Here is a 16,245-nt window from a genome sequence, read left to right on the forward strand (position 1 = left end):
GGGGTGTTTTTTTTGGGGGGGGGTTATAAAACTACTTGTAAACATATTAAACTTTGAGATCTTAGGGAAGAAAGGCTATGCCAATCTGAGACATTGAGAGTTCTCACATATGTCACTGGCAATAAATAGCACAGACTCTCCAATTTATTCCTAGGCGATGAATCTTCCTTTTAAAAAACCTGCCATAGGGAAAAGGTCCTTTAGTCCTTGGCCGCCTGAATTAAGAGATAGTGCTACAGTGTGCTCCAACAGGTGTAAATGGATCATCAGTCTTCTCCTAACCGGGCAACAGCTACGATACCATAGTGAGCCCTTCTGACTCTTGCTCACAGGGAAGCTCCATCATCTTGTCTGTAGCAAAGTGAGCCAGGTGGGGGACAGTACCTGAACATTTTGGCACAGAAGGTCCTTTAGCCAAACTCTTCAAGTTGCGAGATAAACTGAGATATGAGGACAGGATGGAAAAAAGTAGATGTCAAATAAATAAAGACAATAAAATAGAGGCTAAGTTTCCGACTAGCACTGCTCATTTTACAGTGCATTTCTGAAATTCCCACTGTGGCTCAGTGGATTAAGGACCCAACATGGTCTCCTTGAGAATGTGGGTTCAATCCCTGGTCTAGTTCAGTGGGTTAACAATCCATTGTTGCCACAACTGGGTCATAGGTCGCAGATGTAGCTTGGATCTGGCGTTGCTGTGGCTGTGGTGAAGGCCAGTAGCTGCAGCTCTGATTCGACCCCTAGCCTGGGAACTTCCCTATGCTGCTGGTGTGGACATAAAAATAAAACAGAAATTTAAAAAAAAAAAAAAAAAAGCAGGACAGAGTCTTGTTAAAGGTGCAAAAATATAAAACCATTTCCCTTCTTCTACCATCTCCCTCTCGACCTGGCATAGTGTTTTTTTATTTGCCATTTCATGTAGTCCAAGAAAAACTAAAGTTCACACAGTTAGCATGAATTTAATCATTTGTCTCTATGTTGTGCAATACAAATATGAGAAGATCAAACTTCCATGCAGAATCACCAAAATCACACAATTTGTATGTCAAAGATCATGCCAGTGTACATCATTCTTATTGGAACAGTGGAAACACTACTTAAAGCTTACTCTCCCGTTTTTTTGTTTTTTTTTTTTCTTTTTCTTTGTCTTTCTTTCTTTGTCTTTTTGCCTTTTCTAGGGCCACTCCTGCAGCATATGGAGGTTCTCAGGCTAGGAGTGGAATCAGAGCTGTAGCCGCCGGCCTACGCCAGAGCCACAGCAACACGGGATTCGAGCTGAATCTGTGACCACGGGATCAGAGCCACGGCAACGCCGGATCCTTAACCCACTGAGCAAGGCCAGGGATCAAACCTGCAACCTCATGGTTCCTAGTCGGATTTGTTAACCACTGAGCCACGACAGGACTCCTTACTCTCCCATTTTTCTTTCACTTCTTGATACATGTATCTTGTGCAGTGCTCTCCCTTTGGTCTATTGATATGTAAGGAAGTACTCCAAGAAAAAGAACTATGGACTCAAAGAGCTAGGCTTTCCTTTTTCTTTCTATGTATCATTTTCAGCATGAGGAGCTGGCTAATGCAAGGGAAAAGATGCAGGAAATAAAGGATATGACAGGGTTTCTTGGTCATCTGTGTCTCATAGACCACCACGGTCTTCTCTCAGAGTTGGGAACAGATTCTGCTTCCTGTGGAAGGCTTGGCCCCTGGGACTGTCGCTTCTTCATTTACTCAGCCATAGCATCCTTGCCCTTGTCTGCATGTGAATCTCACTGAACTCCCAGGAATTGTGCTGGGTCTACCAGGAGTCACCATGACACATGCTTCATTGTGGATGAGGCAGCAAGACATCTGGGGACAGGGATACGTTCAGATGTCTTCCTGCTCACACACATGCTCCCTCAGCCTGTACGATTTCACCTACAGAACACTGGTTCAAATATTAAAGCATCGGAGTTCCCAATGTGTCTCAGTGTTTAACGAACCTGACTAGCACCATGAGGATGCGGGTTCCATCTGGGGCCTTGCTCATTGGGTTACGGATCTTGCATTGCCATGAGCTATAATGTAGGCTTGGATCCCGTGTTGCACGGCTGTGGTATAGGCCAGCGGCTACAGCTCTGATGGGACCTCTAGCCTGGGAACCTCCATATGCCTCGGGGCTGGCCCTAAAAAGATAAAAAGACTATATATATACACACACACATATGCATTAAACAGAGCACAAGGCTGTTCTGAGCATGGAACATGCCTGCCCCCTACCAATGTATCCTGCCCTTCCTCGAAGTTTCTTACATATAAAGGAGGAATGAGTTAGCAAAGAGCTTTGCAAAGGAAGTAGATTCTGGATATCTTCCTTGTTTTCTTTTTGTTTGATCTAAGACTGTCTCAGACACTTGGGAACACGCAGAATAACTTCAGACCTTCTTAAGAAATTGATTCTTCCCCGAAGATGTGCAGGACTGAGAGGACCAGAGAAGTGGTTTAACTTTGTCCTCAAACACAATGCTTTATGGACTATAAAATTTGAGTAAAATTTTATAAGACATGAGATTTGAAAAAAATGATGCCGCTTCTTTGGTAAAAGAAGTAATCAGGTTAAAAAAAAAAAAAAAACTTAAGAGAAGCTATTTGCATAAAAAGATGGCAAGTTAGGAGGCCTCCAGTCTAGTTCTGGTTTTGCTCTTGACTCACTGTGGCCTCAGATAAAACCTGTTAGGTCTCTAGTCCTCATTAACCTCGTCGGTAAAACAGGATTTGAACTTCAATGGTTTTTAGTTTAAAATGTGTTCAGTTGAAGAGGCATTTATAAATCAAGAAACCCATTATTTCTTTTTAAGGCCACACTAGTCACATATGAAAGTTCCTGGGCTGGGGTAGATGGGAGCTGCAGCTGCTGGCCTAGGCCACCGTGGAGCAACCCCAGAGCCAACCTGCATCTGTGACATGCTGCTTATGGCAACACTGGATCCTTAACCCAGTGAGTAAGGCCAGGGATCAAAGTCACATCCTCGTGGACACTGTTGGTTTCTTAACCTACTGAGCCACAGCGGAAACTCAATAAACCCATTTTAAAGATACAATTTCATACCCAAGACATGGAAACAACCCAGATATCCATCAACAGAGGAATGGGTAAAGAAGATATGGTACATATATACAATAGGATATTACTCAGCCATAAACAAGAATGAAATCATCCCTTTTGTAGCAATATGGACCAACCTAGAAATGATCATACTAAGTGAAGTAAGCCAGACAGAGAAAGATAAATATCATATGATATCACTTATATGTGGAATCTAAAATTGGGCACAAATGAACTTATCTACCAAACAGAAACAGGTGTAGAGGAGAGATTTATAGTTGCCAAGGGAGAAGGAGGAGGAAGAAGGGGTGGACAGGGACTTTGTGGGTAAATGGGTAAAAAGCAAGGTCCTACTGTGTAGCACAGGGAACTATATTCAATATCCTGTGACAAATCGTAGTGGAAAAGAATATGACAAATGACAATAAAAATGAAGATACAATTGTAGACTTCAAAGAATTCTTTCCAGAATTTCTAGAGCTCCCAGCTGTGTTTCCTCAGCTGTGCACTGGCTCCTATGGTTGCATAATCATCTCTCCCACACTTCTGTGTTGTCTTTATGCCAAAGGACAATTAATCATTGCTCAGAATTGAGGGGGATTTGAGAGGAGTTGAGCGACTTTTTAGGTCCATCAATTTATTTCAGTTCTTTTTTTATTTTCACATTAGATCTTTCAGCTCATGCCCAAACCAAAATTTACCTTGCTCCCTGAAAGTCCTAGTTTATGACTTACTGCATGCCATTATTAATATTTCATCAGGAGATTATTTTCACTGTATTTTAGAGAGGACCACCAATATGTAAAGCATGGTTTTTATTATGTCTTGCGGAAAATGGATTTTTTTTTCACACAAAGATAGACTTAATCTTATAGTTAATCGGGAAATAAATATTTGAACATAAAAAACAGGAAACAGAAGTGAATCGGAACGTGCTGAGTTCTCTTATGTTCCTGTTCCTGTGCTTTTCATCTGTTTTTGTGTTTAATATCATCCACAAAATCATCTGTGGTGGGTAAAAATAAGAATATTACCAGTTGCCTCTGCTGGACAGGAAAGACATCTGGATGCTTCCATTCTAATGTTACATGTCCAACCACCTGCATGGCAAGTGTTGCCAAATTAAACTCATCCTTCCCCCCCACCCCCAAAGCCTTCTCTAGCTACGACCTTTCCTATCCAAGTGATGGTGGTAATTCTTCAGTTGCCTAGACTAGAACCTTGAAGTCATCCTTGCTTCCCTCTTTCCTTACCTCCTCCACCCAACCCATCAGGAGATACTATGGACTCTTGCTTTCCAAGAAACCCAGCCAGGATCCGACCATTCCTCACAGTACCCTTGAGTCTGAGCCAACATCTCTTCTATGTAGGTAAGCTTTCCACCTGCCTCTATCCTGGCCTCTTCTGTGGTCTCTTCCCACCCAGCAGCCTGGATGAGCCCGCTGGAACATAAACTGTGTCCATTCTGAACTCAAGCTCCTGCAGTGGCTCCCATTTCACTCTCCAAGCAAAAGCCAGAAAGCCTTGAGCTCCCCTTGATCCCACTGCCCCCCCCAGTACCCTCCATTGCCCTCCATTTCTCTCCTACTACTCTTCCCCTTCCCAGCACCACTCCATCCCCACTGACCCCTGCAATTCCAGAACAGCCCCAGGAACACTCCCACCTTGGGGCCTTCACCTTGGCCATTCCCTCTGCCTGGAATGCCGTTCTCTTGCATGTACACCTTTCAAGGTTTGAGTCAATGCTAGTTTCTTAGTGTGGTCCCCTTACCACCCTACAGTCAACGATCACCAGCGATGAGGATTCCAAGACAAACAAGGGATGAGGGCAGCTTTGGAGGCTGGTAAAGGTGAGGGGCTGAGCAGACACCCCATAGCAGTTGACTCTAGAAAAACCCAGTGGAGTAGTGGAAAGCACAGTATAGAATCAAACAACTTAAGTCCAAAATCCTCTGTGTGTGTGTGTGTGTGTTTCCTTTCCAATGCTCTTTTTCTTTCTCAGATATAGAGACTAACTATTGTTACTAGATGATAGAAAAGAAGCAGGAAAAAAATAATAAAAGAGGGACTCTTGGGGTAAGGAAAAGGAAAAAGATACCAGAGATTTAGGAATTCTGCATTCTCCTCTCAATTCTGTCATCAAAGAACAAATGCTTTGGGCAAGTCGTTCCCTAGTCTCAGTTCCCTCAACTTTTTTTAAACAATTTTTTGTTTTCTTCATTTTTTTTTTCTTTTTAGTGCTGCAACCCCAGCATATGGAAGTTCTCAGGCTAGGGGTCAAATCAGACCTACAGCTGCAGGCTTACACCACAGCTGTAGCAATGTAGGATCAGAGCCACATCTGCGACCTACACCACAGTTCACGCCAACGCCAGATCCTTAACCCACTGAGCGAGGCCAGGGGATCGAACCTATGTCGTCATAGATACTAGTTGGAAACTCATTCCCTCACCATTTAATAAGGAATTTAAGCACAAATCAATATGTTTTCCAAACCTGCTTGCTCAGGAGAATGAACTGGGGCACATTCGGAAAATGCACATTACCCTGAATCTACTTATGAGTAGTCTGATTTGTTAGATCTTACATGAAATTCTGTAGTTTGTGTATTTCAGCAACTTTCCAGGCAATTGTGATGCACACTTAGAAACCACCTGAATAGATGACATTTATGATACCTTCTATTGGTAAAGATCCTTATTTAACTTACAAAACATTCCAGTTGTAATAAAAATGATTTTTATGGTATATCTGGATGTCTTTGTCAGAAATTGCATAATCTTGTCATTTGCTTTCCTATAGAAAATTAAGAACAATGTCTAGCACAAAATTGAATCTCAGTAAATATTTATGAGTGAGTAAATAGTCAGGTCTGTGTGTTTAAAAAATTGACAGGTTTTCATTTCTCCTTAAGTAAGCTATTTTTCATATATGTAGGGGGAAAAAATCAGTATATCTGGTATTCTTAAATATTAAGAATATTTACAGAATAATTTTATATAAACTAGGGCTCAATAATAATAATATCTGAAAGGTTTTGATAATAGAAAATCATTTTTATCTTTTGTAACCTGGGTAAATGAGGTAGATGTGAAAATATATTGCCAGTCTGCTTAATGTGCTATAAAAATACATGACATTGTTGCGCTCCTGTTGGTATTGCTTTTTACCACCTTCAGCATTTGAATACTTAACCTGTTCTTTGCCGGTCTCAAAATATTGCTGGGACAAGTTCTGTAGAGAGTTGTATTAGCTATGAACTTTTTGAATGACTAGTGTTCTTTTTGGAAACAAGTACAGTGTTAAGGGTTTTGAAAGCGATTGGACTTTGAGGCAGAGTTTTCTGAGATGCTTTTTTTTTGGTCTTTTTGCCTTTTCTAGGGCCGCTCCCACGGCATTTGGAGGTTCCCAGGCTAGGGGTCTAATCAGAGCTGTAGCCCCCGGCCTACACCAGAGCCACAGCAACGCGGGATCTGAGCCGAGTCTTCGACTTACACCAGAGCTCACGGCAACACCAGATCCTTAACCCACTGAGCAAGGCCGGGGATCGAACCTGAAACCTCGTGGTTCTTTGTTGGATTCATTAACCACTGAGCCACGATGGGAACTCCTGAGACGTTCTTCTGTCTGTGTCCATTAGCTGAGTACAGTTAGGCAAGCCCTGTTGCCTGTTCTGGCCTCTCATTCCTCTTCCGGCCTCTAATTCCTCTCCCATGAAATGGTTCCTACACTTATTCAGGCGAGGTAATGTTTGTAAATAGGAGGGAATAAATTATTCACCCTTGGATTCAATTCTGAATATCCCTAACTCTCCACTTAACACTTACTACTAGTTTTCTCATTCCCTTCTGACACTATTTGAATGTGCTATTGATGGCCACAAAGTCATCATATTGCTTAGAAACAAATAGAAACAGAACTCTGTGGATCCCTTCTTTTTCAACATCAGGTCTTGTGTGTGTTTGACACCACTCCTTGTCTCTGTGACCTTTCTGGAAGGAAAATCACAGCTCAGCATAAAGCATGTGATATTATCATAAGAGGCAACCCCCCCCCCATATCTAGGCCCAATTAGAAGTTCCATTTTGTCACTCTCATAAGAAACTGGGTTTTTGTTGTTTTTGTTTTATTTTTTTTTTTTTGTCTTTTGTCTTTTTAGGGCCTCACCCGTGGCATTTGGAGGTTCACAGGCTGGAGGTCCAATCAGAGCTGAAGCCGCTGGCCTATGCCACAGCCACAGCAACACAGGATCTGAGCCCTGTTTGCCACCTACACCATAGCTCACGGCAATGCCGGATCCTTAACCCACTGAGTGAAGCCAGGGATGGAACCTGCGTCCTCATGGATGCTAGTTGGGTTCACTAACTGCTGAGCCATTACAGGCACTCTGAGAAACTATTGTTATTAATAGGGGTCTTGGCTCAGCACTTAATAATGCCCTTGGGAAGATGCTGCTGTGACCTGTATACTGCTGTGATGTCAAAACAACTACCCTGGAAATGATACTTTTTATCCCCCTTTTTTTAGTCACAGCTGCTTAGTTGCTTCATTGTTAAAACATAATGCACAGGAGATGAACACAATCTTGCATGTGTAGTATACCTTACAAAATCAAATGATCAATACTTGCATTTTATTGCTTTTTAAAGAGGATATAAATGTTAACGGTGGAAAAATAGATTGTAGAATATCAAACCCAGTTATGACGAAGATGCTATTTTTTATTTTTTTATGGTTGATTTTCTTTTCTGAAAAGCATAAAAATACAAAGTGAAACAGAGACGCCTGGCATGCAAATTTTCTATGAAATGCTCTTCTCACGTCGTTGAATTTAATGGCTAGGTGATCTTCCTAAGGATCTTTTCATTTCAGGGTAGTTACTATATCTAATCACTGCATTTTGTTATGTTTCAGAACAGCTGAGCATCACACACCAGAGGGACATCGGACTTAAAAAAAACAAAAACAAAAACTGCAGCGTTTGGATCTTTTCCTGCCTTAAAAGCAAGAAAAATGGAAAATTGATAATCAAAGGTAAAACTATCTCCTTTCCCTTTAAGTAACCTCTCTTTACAGCTTCCTCTTCAATCACTCTGTGTGAGGAAACTTTTTTTTCTTCTTTTGATCGCGTGATATAATTGAATACAAATATTTCTGGTTTGTACTCCAGACATATTAATATGCTGCTGACGTAGGAAGTCTGTGTTGTTTTGTTGTTTTAACTCCTTAGTTGCCTGTTCAGAATCTGGACCAGATGGGTTTTATATGTTTAATCTTCATTCTTGGTGTGGATCTAGAGTGGCAGATCAGGAAAGTGCCATTTTTGTAAATTTCTGGGCCAAAATGTTGTACTTGGGGTTAGGCGTGGAATTGTGGAAGTGGATGACATAGTACGTATCAGCTTCTCTTTTCTTCGCGCGTTGGACAGATTTGCATCTATCATCACAGCCAGGATCAAGTTAAGCTCTGTGAGGTAAGAATGGAGACACTTGATGGGATGCTGTGGTCTCCACTCCTTTCATTTTATGATGTAGTTGAAGGAAAGAATAAAGAAAGGTCTTAACGATACAAAAATAAAAAACACTGCATTCATGGTATCAGACTAAAGGGGATTGGTATTGCGGAGTGTATCAATAATCCATCATCTTTGTTTTGGTTGCTTGCCTGGGACAACGGAAGGGGCATGATCATTTACTGGTGATCCAGAGGAATGGGGAGACTGAAGGGGGGACGAAGTAAAGACCCACACAAGAGCAGATGAATGATTTCTCCTCTGTGGACATGGGGACGTGTTTCCCCTGGGACTTCCAAGAGGGTCTGGGGGTCCCTCTTAGAATTTCTTCTTGAAGGATGTATAGCTAAATGTTCATCCACTGGCTTTACCCCCTTGGTTGTAGATTGCTCCCGGATCATTAACTCCGACACAATTCTGGGCTGGGCTGGCACTTGTCTCTTGTCATAGACACTATAAAGGCAAAGAGAATCAGAATTGGCCTAGAATTGGCCAAGGCAGCAATCAGAGGTGGGCCAAGGGGGTGTGATGCAGGGCACTAGTGGTGTCTGTTGTAGTTCTTTTCACTTTATTTTCAATTATCAATTAAATCACAATGATCCTCCTAAATGAACTATTTTTGTGTTTTAAAGACAGTGGAGAGTTCTATCCAAATGGCGTAGGAGCAAAGCAACCTCTGTTTCAAAACTAACCTCTTCCTTAATAAATTGTCCATGTTCAAAGTGAAAGAAAGGTACATCTTGGTCCATAGGTACCTTTGCCATTATATAGTAAGACCTGAAGTATGGCCAAAGTAGTGGACTAGAGATATAATAGAATAACATTTTGTAATACCTTACTGCTCACCATTATGTTGATTTCTGTACAAGAAGGTATCTGTGGATATGTAAAAATATATTTATTGTCTTTCCTCTTTGGAAACAATCCCATGAGCAGGGTCAGTATTTGTGTGAAAAGTATGACTTAACTGATGCATGTCCAAGCATAAAGTTACAAGGATGGTCTGCTGGCAAAATAGATTTGACACATTAAAGTGAATTGGAGTTTTTTTCCCCACCTTGAGGACATTCAATAGATTAAAGAAAGCTAAGTAAAGGCTAGGGTTGTGTGGTGACCCAGAAGATCCTTTGTGCAAAGGAGGAATGTATTCTGTGAATTCTTTAAGGATCAGCTATTAAAGCAAGTGGACAAGCAAACATTTCACCTGATGCACATTTCCATGCAAATTTATAATTAAGGGAATGAAAATGGAGAGATGAAGGGAAAGGGCAGCAGAAGGAAGCAGAGCAGAGGAACCAAGGAAGCAGTGACAGGTGGCAAGGCAGACATCCTCAGAGTGGGCAGAATCAAACTAGAGAAGGAAGAGAATCCCACCACAGTGGAGAGATACATCTTAGGGCAGAGCACATCCAGACTGAGCGAGTGGCCCCAGTTCTTTTGAGGTCTGATATATCCCTAGGTCATCACGGAAAAAGTCAATCACTTTGGCTTCTCACCTGAACAGTGCAGTTGCTTCTCAACCGTCTTCCTCTTGGTGGTGGCAGTAGGCTCTAAAATGCTCCTTACACAAAAGTTCTGATCATGTCTGGTCTTGCCTCAGAAAATTTATTTTTTTTATTTATTTTTATTTTTTATTTTATATTTTTGCTATTTTAGGGCTGTACCTGTGGCACATGGAGGTTCTCAGGCTAGGGGTGGCATCGCAGCTATAGCCACTGGCCACAGCCACATCAACGGGCAATCCAAGCCATGTCTGCAACCTACACCACAGCTCACGGCAACATCAGATCCTTAACCCACTGAGCGAGGCCAAGGACCGAACCTGAATCCTCATGGATCCTAGTTAGGTTCGTTAACCACTGAGCCATGATGGGAACTCCCGTCCAAACTTCTTCATCAAATCTTTAAAACATGCCCCTCTAAGTTTTCAGACTTATTTTTTTGATTCCTTGACTTCACTTACCATGGGTCTAGACCCTTGGTCAGTAAGGCAAATTCTGTGATCTATCAACTCATCTACATGATTTGGATGCATTTGGTTCTCAAGCATAGGTTGGTCTGGGACAGGGCCCAAGAATTGGCATAGCGAAAACGTTCCCAGACTTTGTTGCTGCTGGTGGTCCAAAAACCTTACTTTGAGAATCTTTCTATAAAACAAAGGGTCCAGGCTGGCCCTATAATTTCTACATTGCAGTTAGAGTCAAAGAGTAACAGCCTTAAAAAGGCTGCCAACATCACCCTTGTGGAGAAGTGTACTAATTTAAGAATAGGGTCTGTCTTCGTCAGATACCATCTTAAGGTCATAAAAGTCCCCATGATAAGCTTTGTGATATATTTTGTTATCCCCCGCTGTGTTACAGAATCATACATATTTTTTGGATGGTTGGATGGATAGATGGATGGATAGCTGGGTGGAAGGGAGGAAGGAAAGAAGAAGAGAGGGAGGGATGCCTGCACAAATTTGACAACTAAGGGTTGGTTTCAGCAAGAATCTTAACACTTACAAAGAACCTGTTCTGGCATATGCCATTAGGGAGAGACTAATTGCCTTCACATGAAAATCGTACTCAATATATCAGACATTTGATTAGGTGGAATACTGTGTATTCAGAGCCTGAATGTCTGGGTATCAATAGTCCTGTGCTCTTTAATAAGCACAGTCTTTCACAAAAGACTTCTTGCTCTTTGATTGAGTACAACACGGGGGAGAGGTCATTTATACCAAGAGAAATTGTACATTTTACTTTATAAAAGAGCCAGAGGCTATGTGAAACCAGGAAATCACATCTTTTTAATAAATTGCTTTGCAAATGTCTCTTCCTTGAGTTTAAATTTTGCAGCTGCAGCATAATTTGCATGTTTATTCCCATTTAGGCCAATTGTGCATTCTGGTTTTTTGCTTTCTTGCATTCAAATGTGTTCACGTATCAATGTTGCACATCTTCTCTCTGCATCTTTTATGTGCATTCATCAACCCATGATTGGCTTGGTAAATTTATCCTACTTTTCTTGCTAAAATAACTGTTCCTGCTGTCTGTTTTCTGCCTACTCTTTGATTTATTCTAGAAATTGGGCTCAATGCCTACCTTTAGAGCTCAGTGTGAAATTTATTCTGTATGTTTTTAAACCCAGTTCTAACATTTTTTTTCCTGATATGGGTTCTGTAGTGGCATTAGCTTCAAAGTGCACCCTTGAAAGAGCCTCATTATGTATTAGCGTAAAAAAATAGTGATGAATGAAAACATGAATCTCAAAAATTTCTTTTAAAAGTGAATTTCATATTTCACCTTAACAGGGGAAAATTAAAATTTTCATATCCTGCTATGCCATGCCTAATATTAAGCATAAAGGAATGAATCTAGTTCCAAATTTGTTATTACCTTGATATATGTCCTTGTCTGGAGTCTTTAGGCTTTAGCTACCTCCATTATAAAAAGAAGGATTTAGGATAAATGTCCCTAAGGGATTCATTCCAGTTCTTGATTTTACAGTCTCAGGATGCAGGTTATATGAAATACTATTTATAAATCAAACACAACAGTATGAAAAGTCAGTTCGTCAAATAATATGGCACCTATTTGGCAATAAAGTTGAAAGAGCAGAGTTTTGAGTATTGAAAGATCTGCATTCAAACCCTCGCTCTTTCACTTATTAATAATATGAGTTTGGAGAATTTATGGAATCACCCTATGTTCCTTTAGTATCTTCATCTGTAAAATGCGAGCTGTGCTGTAACTATCTGCAAGGTCACTTTAAAGACTAGGGATAATCTGAAAACTATCTAGCACTTACCTGCTCAACATAGCTAGCTGTGAAGATCACTACAGGCATCTAAGCTGAACCAGAGTCCAAACTATGGTTTCCGAGGTTCATGGAGAGCCTGTCCTTCTCTACTATAATTCTCCAAGGCTAAGAAATGTTCATTTGTGACTCTAAAAGATGAATCCAGTTTGGAAAATGTCTCCATAATTTAGTCATCTGAGACTAGCAAGACTAGTGGGAAAATTCAACATAGGTTTTCGAGCAGACAGGGCATCTTGTTGTATACGCTGGGGGTGATTACACAGAGCAAGCAAGGCCTTTTCATCAACACTGACTTCTTCAGGGAGTTACCATCATGGCTCAGCAAATTATGGCCCTGACTAGCATCCATGGGGAAGAGGGCTGTTTCCCTGGCCTCGCTTAGTGGGCTAAGGATCCATCGTTGCCTTGAGCTGTGGTGTAGGTCACAGGCATAGCTCAGATCCCCCGTTGCTGTGGCTGTGGTGTAGGCCAGCAGCTGCAGGTCCCATTGGACCCCTAGCCTGGGTACCTCCATGTGCTGTGGGTGTGGCTCTAAAAAGCAAAAAACAAAAACAAAAAGAAATGAAAACAAAACAGAGTTTTAGTCTGAATAAATATTTATATGCTCTTGATTTATACTGATTCCAGTAAATTCAAAGGTATTCCTTATTTTTTCTTTCTTGTCCACTGAAAAATTATGTTTACAGCCAATTTGTCTGATGCAGTCTTATACCCAGAGGCAAAAGAAATTAAATTTTGGTCAGTAGATGATTCATTTCCTACAGGATTCATGCAAGTATTGAATACTTTTCTGCTCTTTTTATTAATTTATTTTTTTGCAGTTGAACTGTCACTTGGCTATTAGTTAACCCCAGCCCTTCCTCAGCAGAAATTCAGAGCTTTCTCCTTCCTAGGAGCAGATCAATAAAATTTGGGTGGACTGTTTCATCAATCTTAGCAGAGGATTTAATCCTGTTGGCTTTTTTTCTATTTCAGTATTCTATAAATCCTCTGCAATTTAATGTCTTTTGAGATAAAGCTTACTATATTTTATTCTTCTATACTTTCCTTTCTTTTTACATTGGAAGTAATTTAGAGCCAAGAACTGCTGGTGCTCTTTGAGTATATTGATTATTTTAGACACTTCTCAGATAACTAAAATCTAATTGTGGGATGTTGTATTTATTTATTGTGTCTCTGAGACATATCACTGTCAAGATGAAAATCACACTAATAAGGCTGTTCCAAGCTCTAAGAGAGATGATAGATAGATAGATACAAATATAGATATTGTATACACATACCTACATATATACGCACATACAGCACATGGTGGAAATACTGGTGAAAGTGATGGTGTGATAGTGTTTACTTAGACAATCCATTTGTTCGCAGTAGTATAGTTATTTCTCCATAGATACATTATTACTGAAGTTTGCCTTTTTTATGAGTAGATCTATTAAGTACTCTGATAAAAACATTCTTTGTATAATAAAATAATTTCCTTATAAAACAGAGCATAATAGAGTTTATCCCAAACTCACCTTTTTTTTTAGTATTTGTCGACACCATAAGAATACCCAAGGAAAACATTTACCATGCAGTAAAGAGATGCAGCTTGATGAGAATTATTAGGAAAAAGAAAAGAAAAGAAGGAAAGGCCTATTGACTGAGTTTATTTCCTCCCCACTGTATTCTTATCATGTGCTAGAAACTTTTTGACCTCAAATATTTATTTAAAAGCTAAGTTTGGAGTTCCTGCTGTGGCACAGCAAGTTGAGGATCTGGCATAGGTCACACCTATGGCTCGGATTCATTCCCTGGCCTGGGAACTTCCATATACTGCAGGTGTGGCTAAACAAACAAACAAAAAAAACAGCTAAGTTTAGGGAGAAGATGATAACCATTTTAATAAGCAATAGTGCTGCAGTTTTGTTGTTGTCATTGTTTTTTACCATTCCAGTATTATCTGGGAATTTATAAATCAAGTAGGGTACAAATTTGACAAAATAATTATACTGATACACGATGCCTTTTTTCTCCGACACTTCAAATAATTGAGGTCGTTGTTCATATGTATTTATGACTAAAAACCTGATAGAAAGCGTATGTTTAATACTTAGGTTTGGGTCCATGCAGGGGAGACATAATTTTCTATCTACCTTCTTGGGATCTTTGGCTGGGCCTGAGAATTAAATGAATGTCAGGTAAAGCGGCAGGAGGAAATCACACAAATTTATTTAATATGAGTTTTATGTGACATGGGGGTCTTCATAAGAAGATAAAGACCCAGGGAAGTAGCAGAACCAGTGTGATTTGATCAAGGTCTCCTTGCACAGACCTCACCCTCTGCTCCCTCTCTGATCACAATGTGCCTTTCCTCCTAGTACAGGGAGGGCATCTTTCACATGGGAGTTTTATCTTCTGCTTTTAGGAAGTAAAGAGGAGGTCAGAAAACAAAGTTCTATTTGTAACTGCTGTTTTTCAAGTGCCTTTGACGCTCATTAATTCTTAGGCCAAAGTGGCGTATTTGGGGTGGCATATTCCATCACCTTCCAGGCATTGTTTTAAGCACTTTATCAGAGTTACCTGACTTCATCTTTAACCTTTGAGAACATGTTATACCACTTCAGGGAGCAATCAACAATTCCACCATCGTAGTCATAGATTTCAAGGTATTTTTCTCAACGATAGAAGCAGCTCACCAGAAACTCACTGAAGACATGGCAGATGTGAATGCACATTAACAAGCCTCATTCAGTGGCCATGAATGGACTTTTTCAATCAATAGTTGGAGAATGTCATGGTCTTTGGATGCGGGTCAGAAAAAGAATTTCTGGACTTGTATTGGGGTGAAAAAAAAAAAAAGAAGAGTTAATTGAGACTAGAAATGCTGCTCGTGCCACAGGATGACTTCCTGATAATCAGGGAGAGCTGACAGTGAGCACGTGGTCGTGTCTGTTTTTATAACCCAGGGAGAGGAGAGGTCTGGAGATACACCTGCTGACTTGCTGATTGGTTGGGGAAAGAAGGGTCTTAGGATTCACTTGCTGATTGCTTGGTGAGGGAGGGATATAACGGCCCTGAAAGGGCAGGGTGAGGAGTGGGCCACATTCCTTTTCCAGTAGGGGCAGGAAGGAGTAGGCCATGTTGCTCCAGGTGTTGGGGAAGGAGCATTACAATGAGGTGGATGGGGCGATGATGAGGGTCTGGGAATTCTTATCTTGGCCAGAGGCTTTGAGTTCTATCTCCTCGAAGGGGCCTTGAAGCCCAACAGAGAATACCAATTCTTCTTAAGTTTCTGTATATGTCTTTAAAATGATATACTGAGCCACAAACCAAGACAGAAATGTACTCTCCATTTCACAGATGAAGAAACTAAAGAGAAGCATAAAGAAGCCAAAAATCTTATCAAAGAACAGAGCTAGTATGTGGCAGAGCAGAGCACAAACTGAGACAGCTGGGCCATCAGAGCCACCTGCCTCCTGCAATATCTGACCCTAATGGTTGTCATACAGGTGAAAAGCAAAGAGCTGATCTTTAACAAAATTTTTTTTTTTTTTTTTTTTTTTGGCTGCACCCATAACACATGAGAGTTCCTGAGCCAGGGATCAAACCTGCGCCACAGCAGCAACCCGAGCCATAGCAGTGATGATATTTGAACCTTAACCCACTACACCACAAGAGCCTCCCTTTTACAGATAACTTATGTAGCAGGACAAAAGGCTAGGATTACCCTTTTTTTTTTTTTTTTTAAGATTCAGGAGCAAGGGTGTTGCCAATTGGACAGTGGATTTAGGGGAAAATTCAAATCAAATTAAAATAGATTTAAATAATTGCTCAGTGTTTAAATAGCCAGCACAAA

General features: G+C 40.7%; 1 protein-coding gene across 7 annotated transcripts in view; it reads left to right on the forward strand.

The window, feature by feature from the left end:
• DLGAP1 (DLG associated protein 1) overlaps positions 1–16,245 on the forward strand; it is an 866,754-nt gene that overhangs the window by 301,590 nt on the left and 548,919 nt on the right. For 6 of the 7 annotated variants that reach the window (XM_021097724.1, XM_021097721.1, XM_021097720.1 and 3 more), the window contains exon 3: positions 8,000–8,119. The gene's annotated coding sequence lies outside the window, so the exon portion shown is untranslated. The remainder of the gene's footprint in view (positions 1–7,999; positions 8,120–16,245) is intronic. The other variant, XM_021097723.1, reaches the window with a different exon arrangement.

This window comes from Sus scrofa, chromosome 6, assembly GCF_000003025.6.
Source record: "Sus scrofa isolate TJ Tabasco breed Duroc chromosome 6, Sscrofa11.1, whole genome shotgun sequence".
NCBI lineage: Eukaryota > Metazoa > Chordata > Mammalia > Artiodactyla > Suidae > Sus > Sus scrofa.